At 40.3% G+C, this 21905-nt stretch overlaps 1 protein-coding gene across 4 annotated transcripts in view; it reads left to right on the top strand.

The window, feature by feature from the left end:
- Positions 1-21905, top strand: part of Sybu (syntabulin) — a 112405-nt gene that overhangs the window by 41016 nt on the left and 49484 nt on the right. The window lies entirely within an intron of this gene.

Genomic DNA, 21905 nt, shown 5'->3' with positions numbered 1-21905 from the left:
GTATTATGGATAGAGTTGTTGGGAGGCTCACTCAGTGAGACCGCTCACCTAAGTGCATCCCTAGTGTAGAGCCTGGCTTATGGAGAGCTTTAATTTCTGATGGTTCTTAATGTCATGAACTACAGCTGTCTCTCCAACACATAATGAAGAGGGTTTTTTGTTTTGTTGTTGTTGTTGTTGTTTTTTAAGTCAGAAGCATCCTTTATGGACACCACACAGTTCCTCAAATGCTGCTGGTTCTAGTGGACAGCCCCTGTGGTACTGAGGCCTGTAACTTAAAAGGGCATGGGTCCTTTCTAAGGAAATTTGGATGAAATTTAAAGTATTGACTGTGTTATTACAACAAGGATGTAATTTTGTAATGCACAAAGTTTTCAAACTTACTAAAAGAACATGTATAAGAGGGGTAAGTGGATCTGTATGCTATGACCAATGCTCTAACTTAGCAGGGCGGAGCATTCTGCTATGTGTAAAGCAGAAATTGCACTTTTTTGATGAATGCAACTTTGGCCTTATGGCCTTCATTCACAAGATGATCCTATTTTGTATATATGTCATATTTTAGGAATGTAGCCATCTACTGTTTAAACGCTGTTCCCCTGTGAAGCTTCAAATCCTTTCCTTCATTCTAAAACAAAGACATCACCATGTTTTTTTTCTGAAATGTATTTCCTTCCATTTGAATGAACAAATCTAGTTAAAAGAAAACTCACTTGTGGCTGTGTGATACTCTCCTGAGATGAAGAGGATGAAGGTAAAGCTAGTGGAGCCATTGTAGAGTTTGGAGTTCACTCTGAGCATGGATGGGGCATGACTTCCAGCTTTGTGTGTGTAACTGGACTCCAAACTTATTCCTGATAGCCTTTTCACATACTAGCACTCTCTGCGACTGATTCAAGGTGAGTGTTTGTCAGACGCTAAGTAATTAGTCAACACAACAGAAAAGTGAACAAACGTATTTTACAAAATATAAAAGCAAACCAATGAAACTGTTCATTTCAGTTATGAGTCTTGTCTCTCCCAGACTCATTTCCAGAATCATACCTTCTTCCCCGAAGACCTGTCTCTCATGAAGACCATAATGGTAGACATGAAAATCGAAAGGAGATATTGATTTTTCTGCCATTAACTGGCTGAGAATTGAGTGGCAGACACATATAATTATGGGTGTCCACAAACCAGCTTTTCAATCCTTAGCCTTGCGCCTCATCTCCAGATAGGATTCCTTCCACTCCTGAGTCCCTCCCTCATCTCTCCCCAGCGTCCCATGCTGGCAATTCCCGGAGGTTTGGGTCTGTTGCCTTTCCCTGTCTTAAGTTCCTTTCCTGCAGAGCACTGATGAGCTCTACAAAGGCTTTTGAGTGCTGAACTGACTGAAATTGACAGCAGCAAAGCCTTTGGGGGCATGTTAATGATGCTTCAGGAGGTCAGTCGGCGGGTGGAAAATAAATGGGTTTGGTTCTATGGGGAACACTAAAGCCGCTGAAGGCAGTGAGGTAAAGAATGTAAAGCATGTCCAGCCAGCAGGGGGAATAGCTGATTTCAACCCAGACACTGGAATACTGAGGCCAGAATATGCCCGACCTAGTCACAGCAGTTATACCAGACAACAAGCACCAATGTTGACACAGGTTTAACTATGCCATTATCTGCCCACATGAAACCAGACCACTTACAGTGGTCAGCCATGTATGAGCCTCTCAACATTAGTATTTGTTCCTTATGAGCTCTTACATTCAGTACTACGAAGGGACCATGGGGAGTTATAGAAATTCTGAAATTTGGAACTGAAAATACAGAGGAAGGTGTTACTCAAATGTCCTTTCTGAGATTTAACTTGAACATTACATTTTTTTTCCTAAGGGTGGTATCAGAAGCGTTAATTGCAAAGAGCATTATCAGTTCTAAAATATTCAAATTTTGAAAAATAATAAATTTACAGGATAATAAGTTTATATACAGCTAAAGTTACTTAATATACAAGATTATCCCTTATTTTGATAGACTGACATTCCTATCATTAATATAAAAAGTTTCATAGCAGATAGTCCTTATACTTTGACAAAACAATGAGAACTCTGTTAGTGTTTTCTCTATGTCCACTATATGTTTTTCTACTAATTTTGTTGATCAAAAAAATTAAAAGTCTGACACCATTTCCAAAGTGACCAGCACACCTTTACCTAGGGTCTCTTTTCCTTCCTGGACTCCACTGTCATTCTCCTTTCCTCCCAGGGGAGCCTTGGCAAAGGAGCATTTAATGGCTGGATAAGAATATGCTAATTTGCAGATCGTGTCTGTCTTGTTTTGGAGGGAAGGAATTGTGTGTGACCTTTCCCCAGACATTTGGGGTGTGTCCCCAAAGAGCTTTTTCTCTGAGTGTCTGCTTGTGGGTGGAGTCTCTGAGGATGAGTATGTGCTTTGCATTTCATCAGCACATGGATGTCTTCATATATGGGCATCATTCTAGAGCTAAAGTAGACCCTTTGGAACAGTTCATATCCTGTCGTAGGCTTTGACTGCAGTTGGAGACGGTTAAGGCCAGGCCTTATTTTGTTTACTACAAATAGAATATTGTGGATTCTTAGCCTTATGTAAATAATACACAAGAAGTACAGTTGATATTGTTAGTGGGAATACAACACCTGCTTTCTTTTTTTTTTTTTTTTGGTTTTTCGAGACAGGGTTTCTCTGTGTAGTTTTGCGCCTTTCCTGGAACTCACTTGGTAGACCAGGCTGGCCTCGAACTCACAGAGATCCGCCTGCCTCTGCCTCCCGAGTGCTGGGACTAAAGGCGTGCGCCACCACCGCCCGGCTTAACACCTGCTTTCTTATGCTGCTGTTCTACTCAAGCCAGGGTTCTGTCTCATTGAGAACATGACTTTGGCAGAGTGTCACCATTCCTCTGCCCGGGTCGTCTTCCTTGTTTCTAACGTGCCCATAGGATGTGGTGAAGCCCACAGTGGCAATCTGTGTTTTGAATGTAGCCCACTGAATCTAGGCTTCTTTTTTTTTTCTCCCTTTTTGTGGGGGTGGGGGGTATGCTGTTTTTATTTATTTATTTATTTTAATTCTTCAAACCCGTTATTTTATTTTTTTGAGATTATAATGTCATCATTAACCCCTTCCCTTTCCTTCCTGCAATTCCTCCCATATACCCTTCTTTGCTCTTTCAAATTCATGGCCTCCTTTGGTTTTGGTTTGGGGCTTCTGTTGTTGTTGTTGTTGGGGATTGTGGTTTTCTTGTTTGGTTGGTTTTTGTTGTTGTTGTTGTTTTGGTTATTAATGGCTTGTTGGTCATTTTATCATGACCCTGGCTGCCCTTAGGAAAGCTGGTGATGTAGGTGAGTGTGAGGTACAGCCATCAGTCACCTGCCATAGTTAGCAGCCTGCTGTGCATTCCTCCTTGCTTAGTTGAGGCAATAATTACCCCCTTAGAATTGGAGGCAGATGGACTGCTGGGTTTTAAGCTAGTTCTCCACGGGGAGCCTTGTAAACATGGCAGGTGGAACAGATTATGCATACAGAACACTGGTTGTTTTATGGGATACCAATAATTTCTCAGAATTCCCTTCATGCTTCTGATTGTACATGTGGAAATGAGATACATGAACAAGTTTATGAGTTCTGCCAAGGAAAACATCTACCAAAGAATCAGATTCAGACTTTCTTTGCCATCTAATCTCAGGTGAGGTATTGGCAGAAGGTATTTGAGTTTTTACAGTAGCTTGGGTGAAATCTTGGACTGGCGCTGACCTCGAGGTAACCATCGTTGCTGTTTGCCGCAGAACAATTAAGGCAAATTAAAACCTGCTTAACACCGCTGAGGCATGGCAGAGCCATCAGAAATTTGCCAAGCCTTGCCAGGCAGAAATAGTTTCTGCTTTGCTTTTGTCTGGCTTGAGAATACTCAACATCTGGATAAAATGAGCCTTTGAACGTGATGATTAGAATTGAGATGAACTGCTTCAAGCGACGTAAGCTGTAATACCAAATTATACTATCATTGAATGACTGCCAACCTGCTGTGAACTGAAAAACAAAGACCTAAGAACTGAATAGCACTTGAATGGGTCTGGGGGCCTAGACACCATGGCGTATAATACATATTCCAAGTACACAGCTTCTTTGGCCACATAAACATATACCTAGTGGAATAGGTTATGAGTGTTAGGCTTATAGGCAGTATTTCTTGTTATTACAAACAGAGGAGATAACAACAAACTTTTTCCATCCAATTAAAAAAATCCTTAGAAATGGTGACTGGTTAATCATACTGAAGGAATTGAGTCACATCTAAGGGTAGAAGATTGCACCCAAACTGAAGAACCTGAACATTCTAAAGCTCTCATCATGACAGTTTCGGATTATGTTGCCTGTCTGATTTAAAATCCCCAGTAAAACTTTACTTGTTTAAAATGTGGACATCTGGGCTCCTTCCTAAGACTGTCATCCTGGACCTCGAGAGCCTGAGAATCTACATTTTTCAGACTTACTCGATTATTCTCATGCATGCTGAAGTCTCGGGCTCATAAGCTTATGGTCTGTGTCATGTGAGTGTATGCAGGCAGCAGGGAGGGAGCGATGCCCCAAATCTCACTGTGAAATACACAAATATGGGAGATGGTGGAGCTGGCAGCCACTGGCTATGGGGCAAAAGAAACGCTTCAATATCCCCCAAAATTACAGTTTCTGGCTTTGTAGAGACAAACATCTCACATACCTAGTCTTAGCAATGATGGTACTTATATTTATGTAATGGGTTTAATTTGTGCCAAAATGGTAGAAAAATAAAGATGGGAGAAAGGATTTTCTTTCTCTTCCTGTGTAATCCACTCTCTGGATTTGCCTTCTGTACCTACACTTTTTATTCTCTCACTTTTGTTTCTTTGAGAGGAGAATGACTTGTAGCCGACTTCTAGTGAGTGTGTGGGGCACGCCGAGAAAGAAGCCCAGACACTCTGTGGCTACAGTGAAAGAAGAAAAGGAAGAGAAACTGACACCAGATGTATCAGGACATCCATCCATACAAGTTCCCGACAGCACACATTTATCCAGCAAGCATTTATGAGATGCTTGCTCAGGATGAGGAGCTGTGCTGAGACTACAAGATTGAATGAAACACAGGGATTAAAAAGACCATCTTTTTTTTTTTTTTTGGCCTTAACTCGGATGCCTAAACAATAGGTCAATCAGTCTTTAGATGTGATTCCTATACTGTTCGTTTTACTTGCTCATTTCATGTCCCTGCCCTTTTACCCATATCCATACACACCCCTGCCCTGTAATTTGAACTTCTTCCACTTACTGTCAACATTGGCCTCTCACATTTCCTATGTCCAACCTTTCAAAGATGTAACATTTGCTAGCATGGTGTGCTGAATAAACATAAACTTTGACATTAGCAGACTTCACTAAAAGCCTGAAATGGGATAGAAGCAGCTTTGACTAGACTAGGAAGGGCTTATATTCCATGTAAAGCACTTGATGTGTGAGGTTAAGTGTCCGTACTAAAATCAGATCAATGGCGTAGACTAATGAAAGACACTAGAGGGGACTTTAAAACTAGGTAGTATGTGTGTTACTTCCACGGGCATTCAGAATCTTAATACAGCTTTGTAATTAACTCTATGGGCCAGATAACATAGATCAATAGCCAGCTATGGTGCATGGGCTGCTATTTCACAGTTCTCGAATATCTTGCAAAACCAATGCAGGGTTTTTAGCAGGGAGGAATTATGGCCAGTTTTCTAATTTAGAAAATTCTCTCTGTTTCTGTGGTGGGCCAGTGGATGTAGGGGGCATGAGATAATGGTGAAGAGCTTGACTGGCTCTACAGTTACTGTGGCAGTACAAGCAATGATGAATCAAATGATAGGTGTGAATTTTGGAGCCACAATGAGTAGGTCTTGGATACCAGTTGCATGTGGAAGGGAAAGGAGTGGTCTTATCTCGATTTCTACTAAATGAATACAGTGGAAGAGCAGGATTGGGAAGAAGGAAGAAGTTGAGTTAATTGTTCACTTTAGATTTGATTGCATTAAAGAGAAAAGCAGAAACCTTCAATACTATTCTAAGATGGCAACAGCTGAACTTCATGGATGGGTACGCAGAGAAGGAAGTTTAGGGGGCAACCTTGAGTAGAATGCCATAGGGGGAAACAGGCAAAAAAGGAAAGCAAGACACCCCCACCCCCACCCTGCCCAAGGCTGGATATGTAGAGAGAAGAAAGAATCCAAATAGTGGTGTCTCTGAGTCCACAGGAAGGAGAGTTTCCAGAGGAAAGGGACCAGCAGGTTCAGAGGCCACAGCTAGACTAGAAAAAGGTGGGCTGTAGCCAGAGAAATGGCTCACTGATCAAGAGCAAGTACAGCTCTTGCAGAGAACCCAGGTTCAATTTCTAGAACCCACACCAGGCAGCTCAAAATTGCCTGTAACTCTAGCTCTAAGGGACCCAACACCCTCTTGTACACCTTCATGTGCATAAGTTGACTGTAGCTGGAGGGCTTCTCTCCAGGTTCCCCAAGCCCCTTAGTCCCACAATCCACTTATAAAATAATCACTCAGACGCTTATATCACTTATAAACTGTATGGCCATGGCAGGCTTCCTGCTAACTGTTCTTTTATCTTAAATTAACCCATTTCTATAAATCTATACCTTGCCACGTGGCTGGTGGCTTCCCGGCGTCTTCACATGCTGTTTCTCCTGGCGGTGGCTGCAGTGTCTCTCCCCCAGCCTTCCGCTTCCCAGAATTCTCCTCTCTCCTTGTCCCACCTACCTCCTGCCTGGTCATTGGCCATCAGTGTTTTATTTACATAGAGTGATATCCACAGCAGTTGACATATACACAAATAATTAAAAATAAAACTTCAGGAAAAAGTTACACTAAATAGTTATCCAGGAGTAGACGTCAATGATGCCATAGTTACCCAGGAATAGGTAACAATGATCACCAAGGAAAAACTGTAGAAAACTGTTGCGAAGCCCAACCCAAATCACAGGAGGCTGGAGCCTGGGTCCTGAGAGAAGGGTGGTAAAGAGAGAAAGCTCAGTTTATTCAGAGCTTAACTGGGGAGGGAGCAAATAAAACATAATAAATATTGCATCATTATCAGACAACAAGTACTTGATGAAGGTTTTAGACAATACAGGAAGAGGAAGAGATACTAAAAGTAGTGGTATCTATAAAGCTGGATATGGGTCTGAGTATATTGCTGGATAACTATTCCTAACCCAAATCTGAAGTGCTCCAAAATCTGAACCTTTGCAAATGTTTATGCACATTCCAACATCCAAAGAAAATTCAGAACATAAAATAATCTGGACCCAGGCATTTTGGAAAAGATATATTGAGACTGGAGTAGCAAAATATAGAGTGAATGCAATTCAGAGCCTGGGTCATTTGCCCATGTTATGCTTCTTCTATCATATTGCCTGACTCCCTAGAATCCTGCATTCATGAGTACACTCAAGGGAAGAATTATCACCAATTTAAGAAGGTCTGTTGAGAAGGGGACCCAATTCCAGTCATTCTTGAAGTAAAAACCCAGTGTCCGTATTAACGCTTTTGTCAAATTAAGTCAACATTCCTGTGTTCGGGAGTCCAGTGTCTCCAAACATCAGAAGACTTAAATTCCATAGAGAAGTTACATCTCAGCGCTGTGGGTAACTGGTAGACAGAAATTCAGAAAACGCTCCCCTCAAAAGTTGGCATGTAAAACTTTGATGCTATGTACAAGTTTGAGAAGCAGAGAGTGGCATGACAGAGAGGGAAATCAATGTATGTAAAGGTCCAAAGTCGTTAAAGTGTTCAGTATATCGAGGGAACTGTGAGGAATACTGCCCTCCCCGCTCAGTTGCACAACCCCGAGCAAACCCAACAGCTCAGAGTCCAAGCCAGATGTTCAGCAACGTATTTCCCAGGCTGACTTGACGTCAGCCACCACCCTACTTCACACGCAGGTGTTTTTATTCTCAGAAAGTTCTATCTCCCAGCTGGCTGATTGGAGACACGGGCAAGTTCAGGTAGACAAAGCGACGAGGTGCATTTCTATCTATGGGGACTTTCCTGATGTGGGGGCAAAGCAGCTGCCCCAGACCTTCCCTACTCTTTTCCTGGCCCATCTCCTGCTTTGAGGGTGCAGCTCAGCTCCTCTCTGCATGAGAAAAGATCCCTCTGACTGGATAGTCCTCAAGCACTGATAGATCAGCAACCTTGCCTGGGAGTCTCTGGGGGCGGGGTTGTTGTAGGAGAGAGAGGCCAGAAACTTGTCTTTACAGAGAACTCAAACCACTTGGCAGCGTCTGCCTGAACTCATTCTGAAGCCCATCCCAGAAGAGCCTACCTCCTTCACTTAGCATGCATGCTCTTCTTGTATGTTTCTCTGGGTTCTTCCCCTTCAAAAACGAGTATCATCTTCCGTCTGTCTTCTGTGTGGTTGCCTGTGTGGGTGAATGGGTGGGGGAGGGGCGGGTTTCCCAGGAAGCACTAGCCAGACTTTCAGAGTTCTAGAGGCCCTGTGGATCCTAAGGCTTTCCTCCTATGTAATCTGTGGTATTTGAGGGGAGGGATTCTAAGTCTCGTGAAAAAAGTATTTTATAATTAAATGAAAACTGACAAAAAGGTTCCTTCTTAAGTGTGGAAGGGCGTCTATCAGAATAGATAAGGTTTCACTTCTAAAACTGGCTCTGTCTTGCTTCTGGCCAGGCTGTGCTCATTGGTTGGGCAAATATGTATAGAGCTCATGTTCTAGGAGAGGCATTGTTCTAATGGATAAACTGGAGCAATGACAATCCCAGCAGGGCCCCTGGCAGGTGCATTCTGACCAGTACCCACACCTGCCATTGCTTGTCAACATGCAGAAATCCCTTCATTCACATCACTCTGTGGTGACACAATGGTCTGCTAAGGGGCATCTCTTATCTAAACCATGCTTCTGTAATTGCGCATTTTGTCTCTGAAGCTACCTTTCATAATTCTGACTTTTGCTTTATGACTGTCATAGGAATTAGACTCCTTAGGAGCATGTTTCTTCTTTCACTTTCCTCTTTCCTTTTCCTCCTCATTTTTTCTTCCCCGAGACAGGGTTTCTCTGTGTAGCTTTGCGCCTTTCCTGGAACTCGCTTTGTAGACCAGGCTGGCCTCAAACTCACAGAGGTCCACCTGGCTCTGCCTCCCGAGTGCTGGGATTAAAGGCATGCACCACCACCGCCCAGCCCTCCTCATTTTTTAAGGTCATTTGTTTAATGTGAGAAAGGTCCAACTCTTATCCTCCATCCCTAGCATTCACCAATATAAGCATATATTAGGGCGGGAAGATGGCTCATTGGTTAAGAGCACTTGCTGCTCTTGCAGAGGCCCTGGGTTGGATTCCGGTCACCCACATCAAGTGACTCCGGCTCCAGGGGATCCACACCTCAGAACTCTGCAAACACCTGTGCTCATATGCACATACCCACCTGCAGACACACACATATACACATTAATTAAAAATAGAAAAAAAAAAGCAAATCTTTAAGAGCGCATTATTACCTAGAACAAGTCTTTGTTTCCAAAAACAAGTCTCAAATCTTGCAAATGATGAGAATACCATGAGCATTCTAGTTTTTCCTCCTTTCTTCTGTTTTGTGCCTTGCTTTATTTTGTCCACTGCTGTCTTTAGGTTTTCAATATGAGAAGAACTAGAGGGAAGGGGAAGTACATTGCTACAGCACAGTTTACTATGATCTAGGCAGTCCCAGAAAGGTTTAGGGCTTTCTTAATATTGAGTTCTGGAGACTTGAGAACTGGCTTCCTGGTCTATCTCCATCTCTTCCCTTCCATTGGCCCAGGCTTTCATTCTTCCCACACACTCCCATCTATTTTTACTTTTTAAAAATAATTAAAGAAAAAAATCTGAGCCTTGAAGAAATTATGAGCTAGAAAGTGTAAATGAATGCACATTGATGAAGAGAAGGAAGTTCAGGAAGATCCATTACTGCCTAAAATAGCAGTTCTCAATCCATGGGTCATGACCCCTTTTCAAGTTGAAAGACCTTTTCACAGGGGTCACCTAAAACCATTAGAAAACATATACCTTCAATTCATAACAGTAGAAAAATTGCAGTTATGAAGTAGCAAGAAAAATAGTTTTGTGGTTGGGGGTCACCATACCATGAGGAACTATATTAACAGCATTAGGAAGGTTGAGAACCACTGGCCTAAAGCTTTCATGACAGGTGGATTCAGCATCCCCCTTCCAAGTTCACCTACCTCTCCAGCTTCCTAGTTTCAGCCCTTCTCCCCGAGAATATCTAGGTGAATGTGTTCCTCATACTATATTAAATATTTTGCCATGATATTTTCCCACCAGATTCCTTTTCCAGGGACAAGTTAAGCAACCTGAGTCTTGGGAGGAAACCAAGTCACAGGCCCTGTTTTGTGTAAGGTCCCTGGTCCTCCATCTGAGAAAATGAACAGACTTTTTCGTGTATCTTCCCCTATGCTGCCCAGTACTTCACCCAAGGACTTTTAAGGGAGAACCCAGGGCTCCAAACTAGCTCAGAAATCCTGGGAATGTTCACATGTGAGATGATTATTTTTGTCTCCAAGAAACAAGGGAAGCGCCCACTAAATAATTACCCCAATGTCCACTTGTTCTGGGAGACACAGGTTCCAAGGCTGAGGGTGAAATGTTCATCTGAGTTACTTGGACAAGCTATGTCCATCAGCATCCACAAAGTTCTACAGCATTAAGAGAAATAGAGAAGTTCCCCTAGCCGCTCCTCTCTGCAGCTACCACCCCATCCCTCTGCTCTTCCTCAGTCACCAGAACTCTGGTCTCAACAATTTGCCCTCAACTAATGTGTGAGTGGCCATCCTGCAAGCCTTATGTTCCCTTGTCTGCCACCTTTCCCTTGGTCCCTCACTGATGCTCCACACAACCATCTTCTGCCTTAGCCTTTGTACCCCTTCCTCTCCTGGGGACCTCCTGCCTGTCAGGTCATTCCTTAGCCACCCTGTTCTCTCATCCTGGCTTACCCCAAGGGTTTTTATCTAATCTGTGTTTTTATGTACCTGTCCTGTGTGATGATATTCAACCCACCCTTGAGCTTGAGGCTCAAACACCCAAGTGTCTTTCCACATCTCAGTGCTGGGTTTAATCCATTCCTCAATTTTACCACAGCAAAATCAGAATATTTTATTTCACTATTGACATTCTCATAAACTCATTTTTCTTCATCCAGGAATGAGCTACCATATTGCCACTTCAAGGGAAAAATATAGAATATAACCTTGTTGCTTTCCTATTTTTCACTGTCATAAATAAGTGTTTTCCATTATTTTTCCAAATATAGTTTTCAATACATCTACTTTTCTCAATTTTTACTATTAGCATCCCAATCAGACCACTGCTGCTCCTCATTTGTACTGCAGGAGTGGCCCTTCGGTGGGTTTATTTGCCTCCGATCTTTTGTTCCTAAAGCAGGCACACAGCATAGTGTTGAAGGAGACTCAGGTCTTGCCTCTGTGGATTCAGACCATGGCTTTACCCACTCATGAATCACAAGCTTGGGAAGGTGCCAGTCTTGTATGTGACCAGGAAGTCATGCTGACAATAGTGACTATCTGAGGGGGACATTGGATTAAGTTAGTGAAGATCTGTATTAAGTGCTTAAAACAGTACTTAGTCCTTACCATGTATTATCACTAACACAACCTGCTCTTCATCAGCACAAACCAGATTGTGTCATTTCATGCTTAATGTGCTGAGATACTTGAGATGTGCTTAATGATTCCTACAGGCTTATACATGCTTGGACTTCAGCCTTCCTCCAACTTCAGTATTACCCATTGTTCCCATCAGCCACCTGTCACTTTCCTTAAGGTGCCATATCCTTTATTATCTCAGGATTTCCTTTGCCTGGAACTAATTTATCTATCTATTCTCTCTCTCTCTCTCTCTCTCTCTCTCTCTCTCTCTCTCTCTCTCTCTCTCTCTCTCTCTCTCTCTCTCTCTCCCTCCCTCCCTCCTTCCCCTCCCCCCTCTCATCTCAACTCAAATTATCTCTTTCGGAGCTTTCCATGACAAGCTGTCTAATGAGGCCCCTCCTACTGTTTAGTCTATACAATGCCATCCAGTGTGCATCATTAATAGTACATTACACTCCTAAGTACCCTCTTTACATATTTTTTCTACTTCCTTATCTGCTGTCTGTCCTCACTTCTACAATGCTAACTCCCCAGGGGAGAGCTCTCAATGTTGGTCCTCATGGCATCTATATAGAATACCTGACACCCACTTGGAAACCAGGAATTATTATCAGAAAGGATGGATTGATGAGCTTATTATATCTCAACACTGGACAATAATTATACTCCGTATAATTCTGAAACAAAATTAGTGTAGAGTCTTATACACATGTGAGTTCTTACTATGAAAAGATGCTGATGCTATGTGAATAAAATTAAAGGTCAAAGTTTTCTACAAAAACATTGAATGCAAAAGTATGCTTTCTATGCAAATGGCTCATGTGTGGAGGCAGGAACATTGCCTTCACAGAAATATGGAAGCATTCCTTGCCTCAAATTTTTGTGGTCTGCTTATTATGGGATGACTGCTTTCTGACAGATTGCTTTGTCTGTTTTTAATTTGAGCATTCTGAGAACTGCTGGTGTTTCCTCTCAGAACAGGCTCAAGTATAAAAATGAAAAGAAAAATAAGAATATGGCGATGTTTAAAAGATACATGTTTTTCATACAACTCTGAGTCAACTTCTGAGTCTCTGTAAGTAGAAAACTCTCTTCTCGGAGCCCCGGGTCCTCCATCTCTAAGACATTATTAGAATTACATGATAGACGTGAGTGTCCTACTTTCTTGCCTCACGTATGTCCCTTCAGTGTATGGTGTGTGGCTAGAATTAGACCTGGTTCATATTAATCATGAGTTTAAGCTTTGATATTTTATATATATTCATCAAACTACCTTCAAATATAAATACAGCATTTGGCACATAGTCGGTACTCTATAATCACTTGTTGAATGAATGTAAACCAATAATCCTTTGTGAGAATGAAGCAGACTTCCGTATTATTCCAAGTAATGCTCCCTTACAATGACAGTGATTCTCCCCGAACTTACATAACCAAGTGTAACCGAATGTCTCAGGACATTAGGGTACAAAAGCAGCATTTTCTTCTGACTGATGATAAATTTAAATGTGTCTCCTGGGATTGTTTAGTTCGACATCTTGGAAAGCAAATGAGCCCTGAGATTTTCTATTTCAAGTGGGGACCAGGAGGTTTAAAGAGACACTTCTAAGACCTTGGCAGAGTGTTTTCTTTGTAATCTCTGAGAGTTTGTGGGTCTGCTCTGGTTTGCTTTAGTTTCCTTTTGTTGCTTTGGTTTCTCCAGACAAGGTTTCCCTGTGTAGCCCTGGCTGTCCTGGAACTCACTGTAGACCAGGCTGGCCTCAAACTTAGAGATCCATTGCCTCTTGATTGCTGGAATTAAAGGCTTGTACTACCACACCCAGGTCTGGGAGCTGGTGATTTAGTGTTGTAAAATTCTGACAATTCTATGTAATTGGTGCAAGAGCATTTAAGTAGGGCTTGGCCATCATAGTTCCTACCAGATGTGTTTAGTGATACTGGTTGTTAGGCATACTTGTTAAAGATCAGGAAATTTTATAACACAAATCCATACACACATATAAACATTTTGGTGATATTAAGATTTAAATTGTATAAATTAACTTGCCAAAATATTTGTTTCTTTCAAATTTCTATGTAAAAGCATTGGAAACATATTAAAATGACTGATTTCCTAAAAAATATAATAAAATAAAAGTTACTATCTAACATTGACATTGAACATTGTAATGAATTTCAGATAGATTTAATAAAAATGAAAAATGAAACTATAGATATCTAGAGAATAGTATGGCTCTTTATTTAGATGATCTTTTTTTTTAAAAAAAAAAGATCTATTTATTTATTATGTATACAGAAGAGGGCGCCAGATCTCATTACAGATGGTTGTGAGCCACCATGTGGGTACTGGGAATTGAACTCAGGACCTCTGGAAGAGCAGTCAGTGCTCTTAACCTCTGAGCCATCTCTCCAGCCCTATTTAGATGATCTTTAAGGATAAAAAGATATTCTAAGCATGTAGAATTATTGAAATTAATTTAATTTAATAAATTTAAAATAATTTCAAAATTATTGAAAGGAAACACAAATGTATAAATGTAGAGACTTGACAATATAGCAAATGTTTGAATATTCAAAACATTATGAAGGTAAAAGTTAAAATAGTATGTTAATGCCATGTGTATATAACATATGTAAATTTTAGGAAAGCCTGAATATTCAAATAAAAAAGACATGAACAAGCCATAGGATACAGAAAGAAGGATAACAAATATATGAAAGACATGAAGCTTTACTAAGAAAAACTTGAAAATTATGACATCAAAACATCATGTGTAATTATTAATGAGAAATTATAAACAAGAGAATATTTATTATTGTCAGGAATTAAGTGAGATACTAAATAGAGAAATTTAAATTATCTCAAAGTTTGTGGAAATGTTGGTAATTCTATTAGACATACATTTTATATTCTAATAAAATTTGACTAAAAATATATCTGTAAGTTGTAAAAGCAATTTTAAAAATAGTGAGAAAAAATAGGAGCCTAAAATACCCTATAAAATGGAAATGGTCTTTAAAAATTCACATTCTTATCTATTTTGACTAGATTCTTGTTTAAAATAATACTTAAATTAAGTAGCTAGGCATAATGGCACATATCTTTAATCCTAGTACTAAGGAGGCAGAGACAGTTGGATCTCTGTGAGTTCAAGGCTATACTGGTCTACATGAAGAATTTATGACCAGTCAGGACTAAATAGAACTGGTCTCTCCCAGAATAAAAGTAAACAAGAATTTAAATATTTCACATTTTTAAAGGATACTTAAAATCAGACTAATACAGTATTTTGTGGTGATATTTTATTTGTGCTGAAATGTGATTTTATTTGTATGTTAATAAATAAAAGTGCCTGGGGGTCAGAGCTAATAGCAAGCCATAGCAGAAGTCTGGCAGTGTTAGCACACGCCCTTAATCCTGATCACATGACAGGCAGATCTCTGTGTGTTCAAAGATGCAGCCATCATGGAGACACATGCCTTTAATCTCAATACCAACCATAGAAGACCTGGAGGTCTGTATAGACAGGCAGTGATGAGGAGGTCATGTGGTTGGGTTTACAACCAATGAGAAGGCAGAACAGAAAGTCAATAAAATGACAGATACACAGGAAGTAGGTCTCTTTTTCTCAGGAGAAGGACGGTATCAGCAGCAAAGGGTAAGAAGGCGGTTTTAAGTCTCAGCTCTTAGCTACTGCTCTGACCTCTTGGGCTTTTAACTCTGCATTTGGCTTTGTGTTTCTTATTTAATAAGACCATTACATCTACTGTATTTTATGCTTGTTGACAATTTCATTCAGAGTAAAATGTGGTGGTTCCTAATTCATTGCATCTATTCCCTGTTACACATTACAAAGCAAGTCTTGAGACTTCATGTCACTTTACATGCCTTCACACCATTTATAAAAGCATGCAAGCATTTTATGATGTAATCACAGAATTATTTAAATCACTAATAGAATTAATGTAATGGCACAGAACACTAAAATATCCCTAATTATTTCAAAGGTATCTGTTTACTTCCTTATGGGGTCAAATTTTGTAAAAAGCCAATTAGTGAATATTTTCAACTTTGCTGGGCAGGCAGCCTATGTTGCAGACCTGCCATTGTTGCTGGTAAGCCACCCACACAGTGGAGAGAAGCCAGGTGTCTGTGTTCCAGTAACACTTTATTTTTACAAGCACTCAGAACTAGATGTGGCCTGCAGGCTAAAGTTTGTCAACCATTGGTTTAGCTGTCTATTTTGGAAGATGGATGTTAGCTTTAAAGTGTTGAATAGATGTAGGGACAGTTTTTTTGTGTGTCAAGAATACTTCTTAGGAAGTCCTCTCCTGACTCTGTAGCGTGGGGACCCTGCACTTGGCAGACAAATACCCTGTTATTGAGTTGTATCCCCAGCCTCTCTCATCTCAGATACCCTCAGGTGGTGCATGACTGACAGTGCATTATCACTGTACCGCTCTAAGTGGGTACATTTGCGGAGTGTCTGTTCTTACTGTAAATTCTTAGCTTTTTGTCTATGACTTCATTCACTAAGTTTATTGCCTCATTCAATTATTTCATTAGAAGTTGCATAAAAGCCATTTTCTATTATTCTGACTACTTTCATTAGCCAAAATGATTTTGTAAAAGAAAAAGAACTTTGAAATCCACTGAGAAATTTCAGGTTCACTGAATGAAGCCCAGCATTAGATTGTTTACTTTTTGCAGTCAGTATATTTGATGGGTCTTTCCTCTTCATGGACAGTTTTTGTTTGAGTCAGTGTCTCCTGGAGTCTAAACTAGCCTCAAACTTGCTATGTAGGCAAGTATGACCTTAAAATTCTCATCCTCCTGCCTCTGCTTCCTGAGTGCTAGGATTGCAGACATTCACCACAAGGCCTGGTTGATGCCGTGCTGTGGGTCAAACCCAGGGTTTCATGCATCCTAGATAACCACTGAGCTGCTCCCAGTCCCAATGGACAGTTTCCCACAATTTCCCATCTCCAGTGATTTCCAGGGTATTGGGAATTTAAGGAATGAAGACCTTCCTCTACTTATTTTAATTTTGTGTGTGTGAAAATGTATTCATAGATTTTTGTACGATGATTATCAATCACTTATATTTATTACTTTTTTTGGTGCTCAAGTCACCCCATCCTCAGCTAAAGGAGCCCCTTTTTGGTCTTCTTAGTTTTTCATAGCTTCTTTCTTGATAAGCTACAAGCTCCAGGTGAAACTGTTCCATGGTATAGTAATAAGCTTGTATATTAATATTTATTAAAATATTGATAAAGAACAACCAAGTAAAGCCTATTCATTGTCATAGTTTTTTAATCTAAGGAATCATATAGGCCAAATTATTCATTTTATTCTGAATAACAATTAGAAGAAAATATTTTTTTACTATTTATTGACTTATCTGTACTGAGTACTAATTTTAGAATGGTAAAATGCAATTCAAAATTTTAACAGCAATAGATGATTTTTTTTAATTCCTTTAATTTTATAAATTCCCACAGCACATTTAAAATAAAATCAAAATTATTTTATAAAATACATAGACATACATTTTTTAATAACTGTAGGTAGTCATGTAATTTTAACTATACTGCATGTTCTCAGAAAGGAAAATAGCTCTCCATATCCAATTAAGATTTTTAACATCAAGGCAATAGAATTATAATAGCTGCCAGGTACCCCTGCCTGTCTTTATAGACCTTAAGGCCTTTCTCTCCTAATCAGCAGTGTGGAAAATGCTCTATGGGTGTATTTCTACATTTATTACCATGCCTTCTATAGACAGTGGCTTCTAAGGGTTCCTCAGGCTCTGTATTCTTTCCCTTGCTCTTTATTCCATATGGACAGATTCTAACTAAATAAACAATCACAGATACCAACCCCCCTCTCTACCCAGAAGTACCTCTAGCAATGTTCCTGCCTTAGCCTCTTTTTTGTTTGTTTGGTTGGTTTTTTGGCACAAGGTCTCTCTACATAGCCCTGGATGTCCTGGAACTCACTATGTAGACCAGGCTGACCTTGAACTCAGAGTTCCACCTGCCTCTGCCTCTACCTCCAGAGTTCTGAAATTACTGGCATTCACTCCCATCCCTGGCGCCTGGCTTAGCCTCTTAAGTGCTCTGATTTGAGACATGTGACAACAAGCATGGTAGATCCATTTCTGAGTACATAAACTAAACAAAAAAATTTAAATTATCCTGCTTCATTTCGGGTGGCAATCACTTAGGTATAGTCTCATTGGAAATCCAAATCCTTTCTCTCAAAAGGAAATTACTCCAGTCTTTTTAATGAATCTCATTGTGTAAAGTGATCCTGGTTCTTTAAAATATAGGAGCTGTGCTTGTTAGCCTTTATTGTCAACCTGACATGACCTAGAGTCATGTGAGATGAGTGAACTTCAACTGAAGAATTGCCTGGTCAAACTGGCCTGGGAGCATTTTCTTGATTCCTAATGGATGTAGGAGGGTCCAGCCCACTGTGACATCCCTAAGCAGGCAGTCCTGGGTTGTATAAGGAAGTCAGCTGAGCGTGAGCCAGTGAGTGAGTCAGTAAGCAATATTCTCCCATATTTTCTGCTGCAGTTCCTGCCCTGACTTCCCTCTATGACCCAGTGACATGGAAGTGTAAGCTGAAATAAACCCTTCCCTCTCCTAAGTGGTTTTTGCTAATGGTTTTTATGAAGCACTCTAGAACAGGCATACTTACCACAAATCAAAGGAAATATAAGCATTTGATCAAATAATAGTTGTGTGTGTGTGTGTGTGTGTGTGTGTGTGTGTGTGTGTGTGTTCAGTCCCTCCTCCTCCCACAGACCAACAATTGACTACAGCCTCCTCATGAAGCCATGACCTATCTATCACAGGCATTCTCCCACAATTTGAACCTGTAAGGATTTCTTCCATTTCCTGACTGGAAATAGTTCCCTCACTTCTATTATTCAGAAATGTTTGCAATTAATATTAATTCTTATTAATATAACCAATAAATGTTACAATTAACATTACAATTATAAATACCATGATTATGAATCTATAGATTGATTACACAGGCAAGTTTAACAGTTAGTAGCAGTAAGAAACAAGACTCACTCTAATAAGTACAGTGGATTCAATAGCTACATTTCTCTTTTTTTAAAGATTTATTTATTTTATGTTATGTGTATGAATGTTTTGCCTACATGCATATATTTGCCACATGTGTGGCTGGTATCCAAAGAGATCAGAAGAGGGGATAAAATCCCTGAAATTAGAGGTATAAACAATTGTGAACTGCCGTGTGGGTTCTGGGACTAGAACCTGGGTCCTCTACAAGAGCAGCAAGTGTTTTTAACCACTGCGCCACCTCTGTAGCCTCCAGTAACTGTCTTTTTAATATATGCTTGATCTTTATGTCAGTTCAGAATTGTAGGATTGAAAATGAACACCCAAAGGACAGCAGCTTGGCTCTGCCATTCTTGGAGTATCATTGTGACAAGTGCTAGGTCTCCTGAAGGTCTCTCCGCCGTCGCTACAAACCGAATCAGACCGAATTGGAAAGCCCAGGTTTAATGAGTAAAGCGTTCCTGGGTGATTCCCTGGCCCCGCAGAGAGGAGACAGGGACTTGAGACTGGAAAACCCACAAGTCTGTTTTCTGGGATGCAGCTTGCATACCCTGTGGGAGTGGTCTTGAGCCTCTCTGGGAGAGGAGCTGTGTTTGGCGGGCTTTGAAGGGGCGGGTTTAGGGAAAGAGATGGGGAGGGGAGCCGAGATGGACCTTCCACCAGACTCCTTCCAAACATTCCAGACTCTTTGGGTATAGGGGTGCCAGAGGTTGAGGTGGAACTCCCACCCAAACACATTGTAAATGACAACTGAGGATATTTTGCACAGATTTTGAAAGTATTATCTTCACCTAAACTGGTAAGAGCAGAGAAATAGCCCTGGAAGGACTTGTTGAAAGGATGATTACTTCTTCAGTTCTGCACAGAGGAAATCCCTCAGATACCACAGGTGACTAGGTGATTCTTTGGCACATGAAGTTCTGAGTCTGTGCTGTGCTCCTCCTTGCATGACATAGCATGTCCTGTACCATAGCAGAAATAATAGGCTTTCTTGTTCACAGCTACATTCCTTTGTTAGTGTTGGTTCCACTAGAGAAGTCAGGCAGATAGCACAGGCCACTGTGAGCACTTATTGATTTTTTTTCCTATGCATTGACTCAGACTTCTCAGTTGAGACAAAATGTGCAAAGTGACATACACAAATTCCCTTTGCCGCCTTTGTAAGTGGCATTAGGATGCAGACTGGGTACAATAACTGTGAGCCCCTTCAGTGCCAGAATTTGATACATATTTGTTAAGAAAATCCCTATTTTCTATTGCTATTGTTTACTCAACCATGGTAGATAGAGATTCAAATGCTTTAAGAGGTACCCAAAGTTCAAGATTGGCTTACATATTCGTCTTCTCATTCCCATCTCCTGGAGGTACAAGCTGTAAATATTGATGACAGGTGGACCATGGACTGGGGCTGAAAAATTGCTTCTGCCTCTCCCACAATGCTACCAGTTTCACATCCTAAATTTTGTCTAAACCATAGCACTTAATCCCAGCTGCTTGAGAAGTCACAGTACTGAAAAAGATGCTTTGTACATACTTTATTTTTTGTTTTGGTTTGAGTTTTTTTATTTTTTTATTTTTTTTTTTTTTCGAGACAGGGTTTCTCTGTGTAGCTTTGTGCCTTTCCTGGAACTCACTCTGTAGCCCAGGCTGGCCTCGAACTCACAGAGATCGACCTGGCTCTGTCTCCCGAGTGCTGGGATTAAAGGCGTGTGCCACCACCGCCCAGCTATACTTTATGTTTTAACTCCAGAAAGATGTAATAGAACCAGTCAAAACATGTTTGATTCCTGTTTATTTAAAACACAATTTCAAAAGCATTTCTCAGCACTGTATTTTTCCACTAGAAATCACTTAATTTTATCCCTTTGATTTTGGGCATTTTCAAGAAAAAAAAAGACATTTAAAGCAATAGATTTTTGTTTATTTGAACCCAGTATCTTTCAAAAGAAATAATTGATGGGTCTGATACACAAGAACATTATTGTAACGGCAGGAGGTAATTTTGAGTGTTCTAATAACATTTGTTTTGAGTTTATCTGCTTTGGAATAGGAATTAAGGAAAAGTTTCTCTGGGGCAATGTGGAGATGTATTAACTGCTGGAGTCTGGCCCAGTAAGCAAATTTGCACCCTGAGAGAGGAACTCTGATTTTTTTTTCCCTATTTTTTTGCACTGAAACAAGGGCATGTAAATGCTGGGGGTGGGGGTGGGGGCAAAGAGAGCCTGTGATGAGACAGCTAAAAGGTGGCAGCTGGAGAGGGGGGCTCACCCTTAGGTCACAGGACCTAAAGCCTCTGGCAGCTCAGGAAGGATGTAGCACATCTGCAGGCACAGTGTGCTAACAACCATTCACTTCTAGAAACAGATCATGGAGGTCCCATAAACAGTAGTGTGTCCAAGAGCTTTAAAAAAGAAAAAAAAAAAAAAAGCAAGAAAAAATACATGGTTTTGAAGTGCCAAGTTCATTTTGTTCCAGGGACTGGGACATTTCATCATAAAAAATGAAGTCAAAGCCAGAAATGAAGCAATGGCAATTCCTTTTTAGACAAAGCCTAGGCATAATTTATGCAATCCATTTATTCTGTTCAGCTCTACTCCCAGCCTGTCGTTATTCCAGATGTTGAGTCCCAAGATAGCCTATGGTAGATGGCAGATAACTCTGACTACTCAAATACTCATAGAAATACAATAATTCTAGGATTGTTAGTGGTGTGGGTCTTTTTTTACAACCTTTTATTTAATTGGTAAAGGAATTCTGGTATCAAAATAATTTCACCTAGTAAAAAAGGGTTGAGTAATAAAAATTTACTATTTTGCTGAGTATACATACTTTAAAGTAACATTACTTTGGTTCTAAATTTTCATGCAATTCTCATTAAAGCTTAAATGCATGAATCAGCAATCCTAAATAAATTAATAAATATGAAAAGCATTTATAAGAAACAACAATGTGAGTTTTCTGTTTGCTTAATAGACATCTGCACTGATAACCTCACAATATACGCATTAGCCTAAAATAATGACCCTGGTTATGTTTAGCTATAATTAAAATTTAGTATTTATTTTTCCAGTTTTACTGCAGGTATGATAGAACTAATTGGCCTCTTTTGG

Source organism: Peromyscus leucopus, chromosome 20, assembly GCF_004664715.2.
Source record: "Peromyscus leucopus breed LL Stock chromosome 20, UCI_PerLeu_2.1, whole genome shotgun sequence".
Lineage (NCBI taxonomy): Eukaryota > Metazoa > Chordata > Mammalia > Rodentia > Cricetidae > Peromyscus > Peromyscus leucopus.
The sequence above is the reverse complement of the archived record's forward strand: the minus strand, read 5'-3'. Positions and strand labels throughout refer to the sequence as shown.